The following is a 14,765-nucleotide window of genomic DNA, read 5'->3' as shown; positions in this document are numbered from 1 at the left end:
GAGCCCAGGGGTGCTGCGCCAGTTCAGAGGAGATGGCTGATGTTTTAGATCCAGTGTGTTTTAGATAGCCTCAGATGTACTTCGACTACTGAGCTGCCAGATTTTTCATTTCTCTCTTTTGCAATGATTGTAAAAGCCTCATGTCATTTTTGAGAAATACACTCAGATCCCACACTACTTGTGTTGAGTCTGTTTGACAAGCCGAATCCTGTGCACACCTGGCCAGAACCCATCGTCCCGCGGAACAAGGGACCCCAGTCCATGGCAAGGTACTAGAAACTATATTTAAACCAGAGATGGGTACAGAATAACTGAAAGATACGAGGTCTCTAGGGAACTGCAACTAGAGTGGATAAGTCCTAACATAAGTGGTGACACAGAACTAGCTGACTTTGAATGTGTAAGGAGTTGTGTTGATAAAATCAGATGTCATAAATGTCCTTGGAGTTTGAAAGGTTTTGTGGAGACCTCAGCAATCCTCATTTTATTGGATTCTCTAGTTCTAGGAGCATAAGCAGAGCCGGGGGTCCACAGCATCAGAAGATTGATCAATGCATCACACCTCCACCTGTGTGGCATGTGTCTCAGACCAGCATGTGTCTCTCCTGTTGCTTTTCTTTTTGTATTTATTCATTTTGGGAGTCTCTCTCTCCCTCTTTCTCTCTCCCCCCCCCACACCCCCTCCCCCACATGCAGGAGTCTGTTGTTTTCCTTCTATAGTGTGATTTCTGGGGATGGAACTCAGGTTGTCTGGCTTGGTATCAGGCACCTTTGCCCACGGAGCTATCTTGCCAGCCCTTCCCTTTAGGACTACATGTGCTCTAGTACCCATCGAAGGCTCTAAGTTTTGGTGAGAGCAGGAGCCAGCGATGTGACTGAGGGCAGGACATGCACTCGCTTGACTTTTCTCTGTGTAGCCGGAATGGTCTGTGCTTAGCTACATTAAGGTGTGCTGGGTATGAATTCTTACTGCCTTTGCAAAGTCAGTGGCGTGGATGTCTCATTCAGCTTTAAAAGTTTTTCAGCAAGAAAACCAGTATTTATTTTGTGGAAGAAGTTTGCTCTTTAACTATATTTTCACATCATATTGTTGTATTGGTGAATTATTGAGTATTTCTTTTTTTATTCTTATATTCCTGGTTCACTGTATTTTCCTTCTTTTGTTCCTAGTTTTCCTCTTTTCTCTTTTATTGGCATTTCTTTTTAATTGGTTAATCTAATTTTTTCCCTAGGCAAGTTGTTCTTGAGTGACAGGGTGGGGGATTGTATGAGTATATATATGCTACAGATTTTTTAAGGGAAGAGACAGCCTCTACATACCGATTCAAACCCGAAACTGTTCTCTGTACAACGAGGAATCTTTAGGAGCTTGCCTACTCCTTAATCTTGTGAAACTGGAACAAGAAGTTTCTGATCGACATGGAAAGGTGTTTAATTTGGGGAGACTGAGACATAAGGAAAACACAGACCTCTTTTTCTAGAGAATTGTCAGGGCAGCAATTACAGGAATTCCTTATTTATAACTTCACACCAGTCAGTTACACATATGTGTGCACTATGTATTGGTATGTATATATATCCTTTATGTATCCTACTTATCTACTGTCATCCATGTAGATGGGTGTTAGGAACCATCTTATTTGTCCTCTTTGGGACAAGAAAATATTTCCTTGAAGTACAATGCAGGTTGTCACTGCTGTTCACTCCTAAAGTGTCTTTTTGGCTTACTGACCCCATGTAAGGGGACATTTAAGCAAAGTCTACATAATGGCGACAAGCAGTAGTTAGATTTCTTTCTATGAATACAAAGCATAAATCTTTGCTCGAAAGGAAGTTTCTGGGGGCATTCTAGGGCTTCCTAGCTTAACATGGAGTCTCCACAGCGTTTGTGTCTCTGAGCCTTTTAACAAGCAAGAAGAGCAGTATTTCTGATTGAATACCCCACCTTTGTCAATATCAATACATACTTAACCTTTTGAAGCCAAACACACATTTGAAGTAAACAATGAAATATCTCTTAATTCCCCCAGAAGGCCGAGACTCTGAGATTATTTGCACATAATGTGGCTTAACTTCTGAATATTGCCCCTTTTCACCTCTGATATTTTGACCCTCATTCTCGACAGAAAGCCACAAAGCACTTGCTGACTTAAAAAAAAAAAAGAAAGAAAACAAACACAAACCTCACATTCTACATAAAAGTAGAAGACTAATTCCACATTGGAAAGCATCATTTACTACTATCCTGGAATCTTATATATAATTTTAAAACCACATATTTAATGCTATCTGGTATTACTTTTCTTAATTAAGCCAGGCTGTTCCCACAATTCAAAAAGCTTCATTTTTTTTCCAGCTTAAATTAAACTCCCTGTGCAATGCAGTGACCAAAACAAATAATCTATGACCTACAAACAAGACACTCACAGTCCCTGAAGAATTACGCTCTTGTTTCCTGTAGGTTATACATCTTTGAACCTCTCTTGGCTGTAATGACCTTCTGTTGCTCATTAGCATGCTGATTACCATTAACACGGCTATAATGCAGCAATTTTCTTGGTGTATGTCGAGGAGAAATGCTCATCTGAATGCAGTCAAGGGACAAAATTAACTGCATAAATCTACAGCGCAAACTGGATCTCGTCCAACTTTGCATGGGTCGTCTCTCCTCGGGTTGTGACATCATCATCTACTTTGCCGCTGATGGCTTAATAAGTATCTCAGGGTTTCATATTTAATTTCCGTTCATCTCTTTATATTACATTTCTACTTAATTTCAAGAGTGTCTGACCACCTTATTAGCATGTCTCATAATATACATTTACCTTTAATTTTTCAGCAATGTCCCATAATGGCTCCTCTTCAAGATTCCTACCTACTTATTTTTATATGGTTTCCTACCTTTACATCCTTAGAAATACGTTGGGTAACAGAGAAAGATTTAAGAACACTCTTGCACAGAGACACATTTCTAGACTAACATGTCCTGCGTTAGTTGTGTATGTTATTAGAGGGGGAACATAAGTATTTTGGGGAAATATAATTTGATAGGCACACGTAAGAGGAAGAGATGCTTCATTAGGATGAACAATGTGCAGATGAGACATTATTTGCCTCTGGCCACTGTCTCAGGCACTCATAGATTTTCTGATAACACTGTCTTCAAGTCTGAGCTAGGGACCGCTCTTAGCTTGCAAGCTATGGAACAGACAGGAGAGCCCACATGCCACATGGAAACTGTTTTTTGAGAGCAATTCTTTAAAGATTACAGCAATGAATGGCATCAAGGAAATTTTGAAAATTGGCTCCCATAATGTTTACATATAACAAGAATTATAAATAATGTGATGAAAGCAAGATCACCAGTAAAACATGAATTGTTATAGTTACAAAATAAACCACAGTGTAACAATCACTTAAAAAGGGAAAAAGTGATGTATATAAATGTATGTATATAATGCATGATGTAATAAAGCCTGGGTCAACATTCAGATTTTATTCTTTTAATATAGACAGGGATACTTAGGAGAAGCTGGCTAGCTGAATTAGAGAGCACTGGGTTCAATTCAGAGACTCTGTCACAGAAAGTAAAGTAGATACTGAGCAAGGAAGACATCCATGTTAGCTGTGAGCTTCTACACACACACACACACACACACACACACACACACACACACACACACCATACATACATACATACATACATACATACATACATACATACATACGTACCTACAGGCCTTGAGCTCTGGGAACCTTCATTTACAACCCGTATTTAATAATTATTAGTCTGCAAGCCTGGTGATTTCCTATCACTCCTCAGAATGGAGGGAGCTGGAGGAAGGGTGAGACTATGTCGATCAAATACTACCAAAATGCCCATTCCAGCACATCCTGATCCATTTCGTATTAGCAGATGAACAAAGTGCTGCAGATACTCAGTGGAGGGAGAATTTTTGTCTGGAGACAAGACTCAGAGATGACAGAGAGGATGTGAGAGTTAAAGGAAACTGCTTGAGTTGCGTTTTGAAGAAACGGTAGGTAGGATTCCATGAGACTTGGAGAGCAGGGGCAGAGCCTTCTCTTCTCACTTGGACTATGACAAACACAGGAATTCAGCCTCGGGTTTGAAAGTTGTAAATGTTCCAACTGACCTGTTCTCTGCTACTTACTTCTTACCTTGAAGACAATTTTGCTTGGGTCTTTGCTCTGTCTTTGGATGAGAGGTCGTAGAGTCTGCAACTCTATCATCAGAGCAAAGAAGAAAACGAATCCCCCACATTCATATTTCTCTACAAACATAAAAGCTGTAAGACAGTGAAAGAGAAGAAATGTGTTCAATGTGAAGTCCATCTAGCTGTTTCTTCTCTACCTCCACTGATCACCATGTTGATAGATGGTTGGATGGTCTCTCCTTTTTTTTTTTTTAAGTTCCATTTACACGCCTATTGAGGGTGGGTCCTAGGAAAGATAACCTTCCAGTAGAGGAGAGCTATTTTTGTATGAAGGATATATGCCTACTTGTGCCTTCCTTCCCTGCTTGAACCCATGGATAAATTCCCAAGAAAACTGAATTTATCAGGGAGGCGTTCTCAGAGAATCATACAATCTAGGAGCTGAAGACTAGGCTCAGCAGTTAAGCACACTTGCTTCTCTTGCAGAGAACTCAGGTTTGATGTTTAGTATCTATCTCCATGTCACTATACAGTCACCTATAATTCCATTTTCAGGTGATGCAGTGAACTCTCCAGGCCTCTATGGACACCAGGTACATACATTCTGCATATGCACAGTGCAGTCAAAATACTCATACACATAAATAAAAATAAAGATATATTTAAAGCACATGATTTAGCATGTATAAGAGATTACATTTTTGAGCATCACCTCACCGAGATTCCAGTTGGGCTTTGAACAAAATTACTTAACTCAATCTTATAAGTTGCTGTTCTAAAATGGATTGCTTAATTGAGCCTAATTGTGTATGACCTCTGTCTCCTGCATCTACACTATCAAAGCCTGTTACACCGGCAACTAATCTCAAAAGCCTAAAAAGTCTTTGAAGCCATTGTAAAGGCTTTGGCTTGAGCAAACTAGCGCCACAAATATCCAAGACACCGTCCTGAAAACACGGTGAATTCAGTAACCTTAGAACTCCATATGTTTGCTACATAGGAATGAGACATGGCTTCTCTTCTCTCTGCTGTTCTGTTCCATTCTGTCTCCTTGCCTTCCCTCCCATCCCCTCCCGTTCCTCATGCCCCCTTTTCTTCCCTCTTGCTTCTCTCTTCTCCTTTCTTCTTTTGTTTTTATTAATACTTTATTGTTTGAGATTTCATAAATACATTATATATTTTGATAAAAATCTACCTTTTTTCCCTCCTCTCCAACTCTTCCCCTAATCCTCCACCACTTTCTATCCCAACTTCCTGTTTTGTTTTTGCTTTGTTGTTTTGTTTTGTTTTTTTAAACCCACTGAGTCTACTTAGTTCTGCCTGCATGTGCATGGATGTAGGGTCATCTACTAGAGCATGCGCTGCCTCTCAGGAGCCACACCCCTAAAGAAAACATACTCCGCTTCCCCCACTAGCCGTCAGCTGCCAATAGTTCTCAGCTGGAAGTGCGATTTCCTGAGCACCTTTTGGTTTATGCTGGGATTTTGGCTGTCTTGTTTTGTAGTTATGTGCTGGCCTCCTGTGTGCAGTGATAGCCTATGTGGGTTCAAATGTGTGCTGTCTCTGCCACAACTAGTAAATGAGCAACGTTTTACTGTGTGGGTCTCTACCTGAGACTTAAGGCGAGGGGAAGGGGGACAGAGTCCTGTCTATGCTTGAGCAATCTACAATCTAATTCTCTGCAAATCGACCAATTGTAAGTGTCTCTACTAACATCTACTGAAAAAGGAACTTTTTTTTTCTGATTAAGGTTAAAAGATTCACTCTTGTATGGTGATAAAGGTAACTCTTATGGGGGCACTTTGTTTTTTTATTTTATTTTTATTTTTTTAGTAGCACTGAGGTTTTATTGTTTTATTTTTTAATTAGTTATTTTATTTATTTACATTTCAGATGATATTCCCTTTCCCAGTTTCCCCTCTGAAAACCCCTGTTCCCTCCCCTCTTCCCCCACTCACCAACCCACCCCCTCTCCTGCTTCCTGGCATTCCCCTACACTGGGGCATAGAACCTTCACAGGACCAAGGGCCTCTCCTCTTATGGGGGCATTTTAAAAACATGTCCCTTTAACAGAACTAGGTTCTCTCCTATAGCATATGGTCTAGTCATCAGCTATGCGCTTTTGGCTCAGTTAACAGTACTAGTCACAAACGTGAGTTCTGTCTGTGGAGTGGGCATTACATTCAATTAAAAACAGAAAGATTGGTTGTGGCTGTAACATTGATACTGTAACTTATGCATGTTGGCCTAGCCTCAAACTTGCTGTATACTCAAGGACAAGCAAGAATTTTTAATCCTTTTTCCTCCCAAGTGGTGGTACTATATGGCAATAAATTGCCATATATATTATATTATATGGTAATTCCTGGTTGACTGCTTTCTTGATGTGATTGTATGGGAATATGTGTGTGTATGTATGTATATGTGAGAGACAGAAAGAGACAGAGACACAGAGAAAGAAATGGAAAGAGGCAGAGAGGCAGAAGAGAGGGAGAGAGAGAGAGAGAAAGAAAGAGAGAGAGAGAGAAGAAGGAAGAGGAGGAGGAGAAGGAGAAGAAGAAGAAGAAGAAGAAGAAGAAGAAGAAGAAGAAGAAGAAGAAGAAGAAGAAGAAGAAAAGAAGAAGAAGAAGAAGAAGAAGAAGAAGAAGAAGAAGAAGAAGAAGAAGAAGAAGAAGAAGAAGAAGAAGAAGGAGAAGAAGAAGAAGAAGAAGGAGACACAGATTAAAAGAAGAGGACATTGGTTCATAAGAATCCACCCTCATGATCTCATCTAAACCTGATTGTCTCCCAATCTCCAAAAAGCATCACCTGGGGCTTCAACCTAGGGCTTTGGGAGTCCACACTCCAGTGCACAGCTCCTTGGCCAAGCATTGTAGCTTCGCTAAAGTCGACTTCTTTTATTATGAGGGGAGGATAATAACATGCATTTGAGATTGTTGGATAATAGTATATGTTGTCAAGAGTGCCAATTACAGATGATGCTTAGTGAACACTGGGGGTTAAGTCAATATTAGTGTCCTATCTCTCTTCTCTCTGCTCTCCAATGGGGCAAGCTATCTGTCATCGTGCGTGGTGATCCACTCTGTGTTAACCATATGAAAACAGTGAGGTGGCTGTGCATAGAAGGAAGACATTAATTCCCAGTTTGCCCTGTGGGCCCTCTTCAGGCTGAAAAGACACATTTAAATTGGGTTTTGAAGACAGTGTAGAAATCCTGGCCTTGGAAGGTGGGCAGGCTTTGCAGGCTGAGCAGAACCTGAAAGAGTGACCACATAGATTCTGGTTCACATGACCAGGGAAGTCTCTCCAAGAAGGTACAACACTCCTGGCCATTTTTTTTTCTTTTACAGTTCCTTTGTGGTCTAGAGGAGCTACATCTGACCATCTACAGGTAAGAGCAGAATATGTTGTGTGTTACAGAGCACAGACTAGGAAGCGGGCTGCACTGCTGTAAAGTGGTAAATATAAATCTCTTTGCCTAAGTTTCGAAACGCAAGGCAGGCATGGCAAGCCTCAACCGTCGGCATGCCAAGGCCTCTGAGCAGCTCTTTTGATGTCCTTAAAGGAACTCTTGTTGAGGAAAACCCCTTGTACATGTCTCACATAGAAGTCTCTTACTTATGTGAAAAAAATGTGTATGTCGCAAATGGACAGTAATAGAGCCATGTATTCACAGCTTAGGGTAACCAATCTTTTTTCTTTAAATGTTAAATCCCCTCTACTTTGTGATTAATGAAATCTCATGTTCATATTAGAAACTAGAAAATGTAGATCAAACAAAGAATACAACACATCTTTTATTATTGAAAGAGGGAATATTTAAATTCTAGCTCATGCTTATTTTTCTGCATGTAAGATTTTTATCTCTCTAGGTAGATAATTTATTTTGGTGGATTTTATTAGAAATAAAGTACTTAAAAATCATTCTAATGACTGAAGCTGCATAGTAATTTCTATATTCTTGTTTACTTAACTTTAAAATTCTGTGATATATTGTCATAACGTGATAATTTTATTCAATTTTACACTTCTTAGGATAAATATTATAAACTCATTGCTTTAAATTTACAGGTATATGTGTTTTAAAGGAAATTGATAAATGTTTCAAGCTGCTGGTTTCGAAGAGTACACGTACCCATATACATTTTACCAAAATGTTATAAGAAAGGTCTCAATCAGTATATTATTATTAAGTTGGGAAGCTTTTCTTAAAATTGCACATTTATCAAATTGTTTTAAAGAGTAATATTTAACAGGGAAGGGCTGCTTGATTTTTAAAATCAAGGAAAACTAGAGATGGTAGGAAGAGTGAGGTGAGAGAGAGAGACAGAGAGACAGAGAGACAGAGAGAGAAGAGAGACAGAGACAGGAGGGCTGAGAGTCACGCATGCATGCGACCTACTAGCCAATGTCTCTTGAGATGCATGGCACTGCACTTCATCTGAGAAGTCAGCACTTACTTATCTAGATTCTTAAGAAAAGAATGAAAACAGGACACACTTTCTCCCCATTTCTCTCTTTTTGTACAAACAGACCCTTTCTTATTAGAGTTGCCTCCATTATTGAAAGAAGCAAGGACACTTAGGGTAGCAGTTTGGCTTCTCCATGAGTGGTACCCACACTTTCCCAATGTATCAGTGTGGAAGTGGACTATAGAGATAAAATCTGTGAACAGCCTTATCCATTGTGATGTGAAGGAAGAGAGAATTCTGGCCAAATGACAAACTAGATTCTGGAAAATGAACCCAGATACAAAGAACATTTAGCAAGAGGCTGGAGACAATTAAGTGATGGATGATTAAATGATAAGCATCTCTAGATTAATGACGCAAGGCCAATGGATGGTATAAAGAATGGCTGGTTACCCAAGTGTTTGCTTTCCTTTTTTATCATTTTCTTGTCTAGCCGGACTCATGTACAGAGTGCTCAGGAGAACCAAACTCTAATTAATTCAAGTGCATTAGATTTCATTTCACTACAGTGCATTGATATAATAACCTATAACGCTCCAGTACAGAGAAACTGGGCTATCCTCTATATTGCTATAGATAATAATATTTATTATATAGTATATTTCCAGAAGCATTACACACACACACACACACACACACACACACACACACACACACACACACACACAAAGAGAGAGAGAGAGAGAGACAGAGAGACAGAGAGACAGAGAGACAGAGAGACAGAGAGAGACAGAGAGAGACAGAGAGAGAGAGACAGAGAGGGGCAGGTCATATTCTAGAGACAGCAGTATAATACACTATCCCAATTCCAATTACCATGAGATATCGTTTCACATAACGAATGCCAAACATGGTTTGTTATGGGAGAAGTGATCACCTTGTAGCTTGGTATGTGTAAGGGCAGAGGTAGGTTCTCATTGTAAAACTGAAGATATAAAACATATGAATTAAGCAAAATGTTTGAACTAATCCCACCTCCTTCTTTCCCAGTGCATACACAAAAAGTGAGAATCCAGTCTTGCCTGTAGCCAACACCTTTATTCACAGGCTATTCTGAGTTGAGCCATTGGTTTAAAAGGATTAGTGCTTGCCTAGTACAAATATTATGTGATAGGAATTAGGTTACAGAGTATTATCATATCTCAAAATTGCCCAAAGGGTCCCCGAATTCACAAGACAGACTTTGTGAAGTATTTTGAGGATTACTTAGGAAGAATGATTATTTAATAAATGTTTGGGCCTGTTCCGTTAGCTGGCAAAACTGTGCTTTGTAAAAATAGTAATGGAGTCCTCCCGCTGACCTCAAATTATTTCAGCACCAACCTTGTTGGCCAATATAAGAAATATTTGTGACCAAATTGAATTAAGTAAGACCCATAACATGCTTTCATGCTTTGCAAAGTGATATTTAAAATAGCAAGCATAACATACTCACATGTTCTGTAAAGTGATATTTAAGTTTTTTTTCCCCTGCTTTTTGGGTGGGAATTTCTACTTGTTCAGTAATTCTAAGACCGAATGCATCAATCATCCTACCATGCTTGATTAACACTGATAAACATACTTAGTTCAAAAAATTCCAACATTATGTTCTTTCTTTCCTCTGGGTGCACTAGATCCAGTGACATTTTGTTTTGATGAACGCAGAGTGCACTGTCTTCAATTTCCCCCAAAGGAAATGCTAGTAAACAAGAGTGATGACTTCCCGTCTCTGTGCAGATCCAGTGGTGCAGAGACATGCTCGCATGGCTCACAGAGGGAAGACGACCAAGGAGAGCAGTGTCTGGTCCTGATGAGAGTCCCCAGTGGGTAACTGGCCAGGACCACTCTAAAATAGCAATTATATTGTAATTATAATTGTTAGCTTGCACTAATTCTATGTATTAGTGGGTTTCACTATGGCATTTCAAGACATGTATATATTGTTCTCTGATCATAACCTCCTATATGTAACCTATTACCTTCCCCCATCTTTTCAGTTCACTTCAGTTGTGCATTGTCTTCTAGCTTTAGAATTGTTGTTTGTAGTATTTTTTATTTTTATGTTAGCTGGTTACTGAGCATTTAACATGTGTGTAACTATGTCATAAAATTCTTTCAATACAGGAGCAAAGGAGATGGTTCAATGGGTAAAATGCTTGCCCCTCAAGAGGGAAGAGCAGGTACAGATCCCTAGAACCCAAATAAAATCTGGGAGAGGGATAGCGACTATCTTTAATCCTAGGAAGAGTTGAGGGCTCTCTGGGGCATGCTAAAAGAGCCAGAGAAGGTGAGTTCTGGGTTCAGTGAGGAGATGCTGCCTCAGTAAATGAAGCAGAGCCAGAACTGGGAAGACACTCCACATCAGTTTCATGCCTCCACATGTGCACCTTACACCCACACATGTAAAAGCACATGCTCACCCCACAGGATAGGAAATCCTCAGCACAGAAGTTGACTTATGAAAAACCCTGTGCAGCATTTATTATTGACCTTTAACTGGAGAGAACACTGGGATTCATGGGAGGGTGTCAAGAATCATGCCTCTATGTAAAGAGATGGGAATCAAACCAAGGTTTGTCTAATTGTAAAACCCTCGGCTGGCTCTTCTATCCAGCTACAAACCTGCTTTCAAGCACACTAGATTTTTATTGTTTCTAAAAATATACATTTAAAACTGGAGTTGTCAGGGCTGGAGAACTGGCTCAGTGACTAACTGGCTGCTCTTGCAGAGGACCCAAGCTGAGTTAGTTCCCAGGAAGCAAAAAAGTTGAATGGGTCCTAACTGCCTGTAAATCCAGTTTGCCAGGGGATCTGACATCCTCTTTTGGCCTCTGCGAGCACCCACACATACATGGCAAACATACAGAATCACACACAAATAAGAATAAGTAAAGCAAAAATAAATCTCGAAATACAAAGGTTTCCATCTGTGTAGTTCCGAGGCAATGCTGTACGAGTTCACATAGCTTTCTACTTTTTTTCCTGGTGGTACTGTTGATGGAACCTAGGTACTAACGTTTGTTAACCAAGCATATTATTCGAGCTATATACACTGAGCTATAGATCCTGTCCCCTTTCCATCCTACAGTTTGGGACAGAGTGGCATGGGGCTGCTCAGACCAGCCTTGGACCCACTCGGAAGCCTAGGCTGGATTGAACTTGTGAGCCTCCTACCTTCTCAGCCTCCTGCATGCCTGGGATCACAGACTTGGCATTATTTTAATTAAGTAATTAACTAATTAATTAACTAACTAATTAATTAATTGCTGATTTGATTACTGAATACTAGTACTGAATCTTCTGGCACATGGGAATGTTCTGTAACCTGAAGTGGTGAGAAAGTGTCTAATTTTTTTCAGTCCCCTTTATTTATGATTCAACAGCACAGTTCTGAGGTGCTTTTACTGGCCAAAATGTTGGAAGTAGATGATGCAGATCACACCACCATTCCAGAGATGGATGAAAATATTTCATTTTCTTCTCCTTAAAGAAACATACATATGATAGATAGGAAGAAAACAGAGCAGAAGAAGAAAAGGGTAACCCTAACTTTAAGAATATAATGATCTTCAGTATTTGGGGTGCATATCCCTTAAATTCCCCACCCCCCCATTCACATATAATAGCAAAATAAAATCGTAATACATGCGCTACCTTTTCACTAGCTCCTGGCTGAGAATATAAGAATATTTCTGAATTATTAAACACAAATGTGGGAAATATGTCTTAGGAATTATCATTGGGCTCAACATTACATCTCTTCCCTATTTCCACCACAAAGAACTGTTAAATCTCAACATGCTTATGCTGGGGGGATATGCGTTATACCTTTATCCGAGAACAATAAAAATGGGCCATCAATGTATCTGTACTGTCCTGGTACTGTAAGTTTTGACACGTAGCGTCGCCTTCTTCACAGAAGTATGGGATTGGTCCAATCTGCAACATCAACTTCTCTCTGAGAATTACCGTTGGCATGAGCAACGCCATTCGGTGCTCTGCCGTTGTGTACATTTTGCTACTTTTTATTCTGGGAATGGGGTCAATAATGTCACAGATCGAAGTCTGGACACTTTGGCAGCAGTGAAATCAATGCTTTTTTGCATTTCCTTTATCGATACACTTTGGAAGACCACACTTAAAAACCAAGTCTGTATTCATATTTTTGGCAAGCCTTGATCCAAAAAGCAAAGGTTAACTGACCTCGGGCAAATAACTATAAAACATCTTATTTTATTTCCCAAATCTCTATTATATTCAATCACTTTTTCCTCTTTGTGTGCCTATGGATGTGTTTTTTAATCTTAAATAACTAACACAAATGTATATTTATGTTACAGAACCTTTTTAAATCATATTTTTTTACTGATGATAATCAATATGACAGATAACCCTGGAAGTTAAAAGACAATCAGAAATAAAATCATATCAAGCAAGAACTCCAAAAATTACTCAAAGATTTTATATCGAACTTGAGAGGAAGGCAGGAAGTTTAGCTTTTGTTCTTTGTTTTCCTTTCTTTGGTCTTTCCAACCAAAGCCACTGGAGAGGAACAGACAGTTGAAACATAGGATTTCCTATGTCCTTAAGATTGAATTTCACATGGATTTGTTTATTTTCTCCCTAACTTGGGGCTTCTGACGCTCAAGTTATAAATGTAAGAGACTGTAATGCTCACTAAACTCTTCCAGGGGGCGATGGTTTCATAGTTCTGCATCCCAGCACTCAAAGTACCTGTGGTGGAGGGAATGTTCTGTATTTATCTGTTTTTAATCTCCTGATCTACCACAGACTGGATTTTAATAAAATACATAACAATAGCTTTGATACTCATGGCATTACAAAATCTCGTATAAAGGGATTCTACACTGTATTCTGTGCTAGTATTAGACAATTTGAATAGTACTAGTTTAGTGAACTAAATGGTAATTTGACAGCTTAGAAGCTCTTCTTAGATGCTGAAAAGGTACAAAGGAATCTAATAGATTCCTCAGCTCTTCTAGAAATCTAGGGTTGTGTGGCTCGCTCTGTTTTGGCTTGTAGGTTTCTCGGGGTTCTGGGGGACTTCTGTTAGGTAGCAGTGGCTTGAATTCAATTGATAATGTTCCAAACACAGTGTCTAATCTGATAGGGAAATATGTGATGAGGTATTTGAAGCAATTTCAATGCCTTGCTTTCACCTTAATTGCTATGCTGGGAGGAATCATCATTAACATATAACACAAAACTAGGAATATACACAAGAACACTGAGACCATGTGCATGTGTACAGCCATCATAACTACGGACAAACTTCAAAAGAAGCTCTTAAAAGTCTGAGTGGATCTCAATCATGAGACTGACCTGCCTTCTTGTTATTCATTGCTCACTTTTGAGCTCATATTTTAATCACAGCATTCATCCTTTTCTTTCTTTCCTCCAAACGCTCCCAGATGTCCCTCGCTGCTCTCCTTCAAACTCATGGCCTCTTTTTTTTTTTTTTTTTTCCTTTTACTAATTGCCTGTGCACATCAAGGTTTATGTAAGATTATCCTACTATTACCATATGTTCCTAAGGTCCGTAGAATGTTACTTGTGTGTATGCTTTCAGGGCTGATCACTTGGCAACGGACGACCAATCAGAGCGCTCTTCCCTAGGAAGGGCCACTTCCAGGCTCCTGGCTTTACACACTTGCCCGAAGTTCCTTGTTTGGGTTGAGGCCTCATGGGCTTTTCCCCACACAGTTCGTTATGTTTGTTGGCGTCATCCCCATTCAGTTCATGTTTGGGCGCTGACCTGCTTTCTTTTAATTCAGTATAGGTTTGCCTTAGAAGGGGAAGCAACTTTGCTCATATAGGAAGTGGTTTGGAGAATCCTGACAGTGCTCACCTTAGACAGAGATCTGTGAAATAGGTTGCTTATACTTTACTGTGGGAAACGCATTCTTTTATGAAATGGGGGAAAATTCAATGTATCTGAAAGCTTTTTGAACCCATCTCCAGGACAGGATTATAAATCTGTGGGACGTTTGTTAAGTATGTCACTCTGAGGATGGTAGGCTTCTGCTGCTCTCACATTTTCCTCTTCCCCACTTTCGTTCTACAGACAGGAGGAGGGCTTGACCGCGCCAGTCAGAAGGAAACAGTTGAACAGAGT

General features: G+C 39.7%; 1 long non-coding RNA gene across 2 annotated transcripts in view; it reads right to left on the bottom strand.

Moving 5' to 3' along the window:
- The window catches only part of LOC116085062, a 71,155-nt gene extending 56,960 nt beyond the window's left edge, over window positions 1-14,195 (bottom strand). Inside the window, exons 1-2 of one of the 2 annotated variants that reach the window (XR_004116393.1) lie at window positions 14,172-14,195; window positions 4,180-4,307 (exon numbers count right to left, since the gene is read on the bottom strand). This is a non-coding gene — a long non-coding RNA (uncharacterized LOC116085062). Of the gene's footprint in view, window positions 1-4,179; window positions 4,308-13,972; window positions 14,085-14,171 lie in introns of those variants that run through there. The other variant, XR_004116392.1, reaches the window with a different exon arrangement.
- Window positions 14,196-14,765: the final 570 nt, after the last annotated feature.

The sequence above is a fragment of the Mastomys coucha genome, unplaced genomic scaffold (assembly GCF_008632895.1).
Source record: "Mastomys coucha isolate ucsf_1 unplaced genomic scaffold, UCSF_Mcou_1 pScaffold9, whole genome shotgun sequence".
Classification (NCBI taxonomy): domain Eukaryota; kingdom Metazoa; phylum Chordata; class Mammalia; order Rodentia; family Muridae; genus Mastomys; species Mastomys coucha.
The sequence above is the reverse complement of the archived record's forward strand: the minus strand, read 5'-3'. Positions and strand labels throughout refer to the sequence as shown.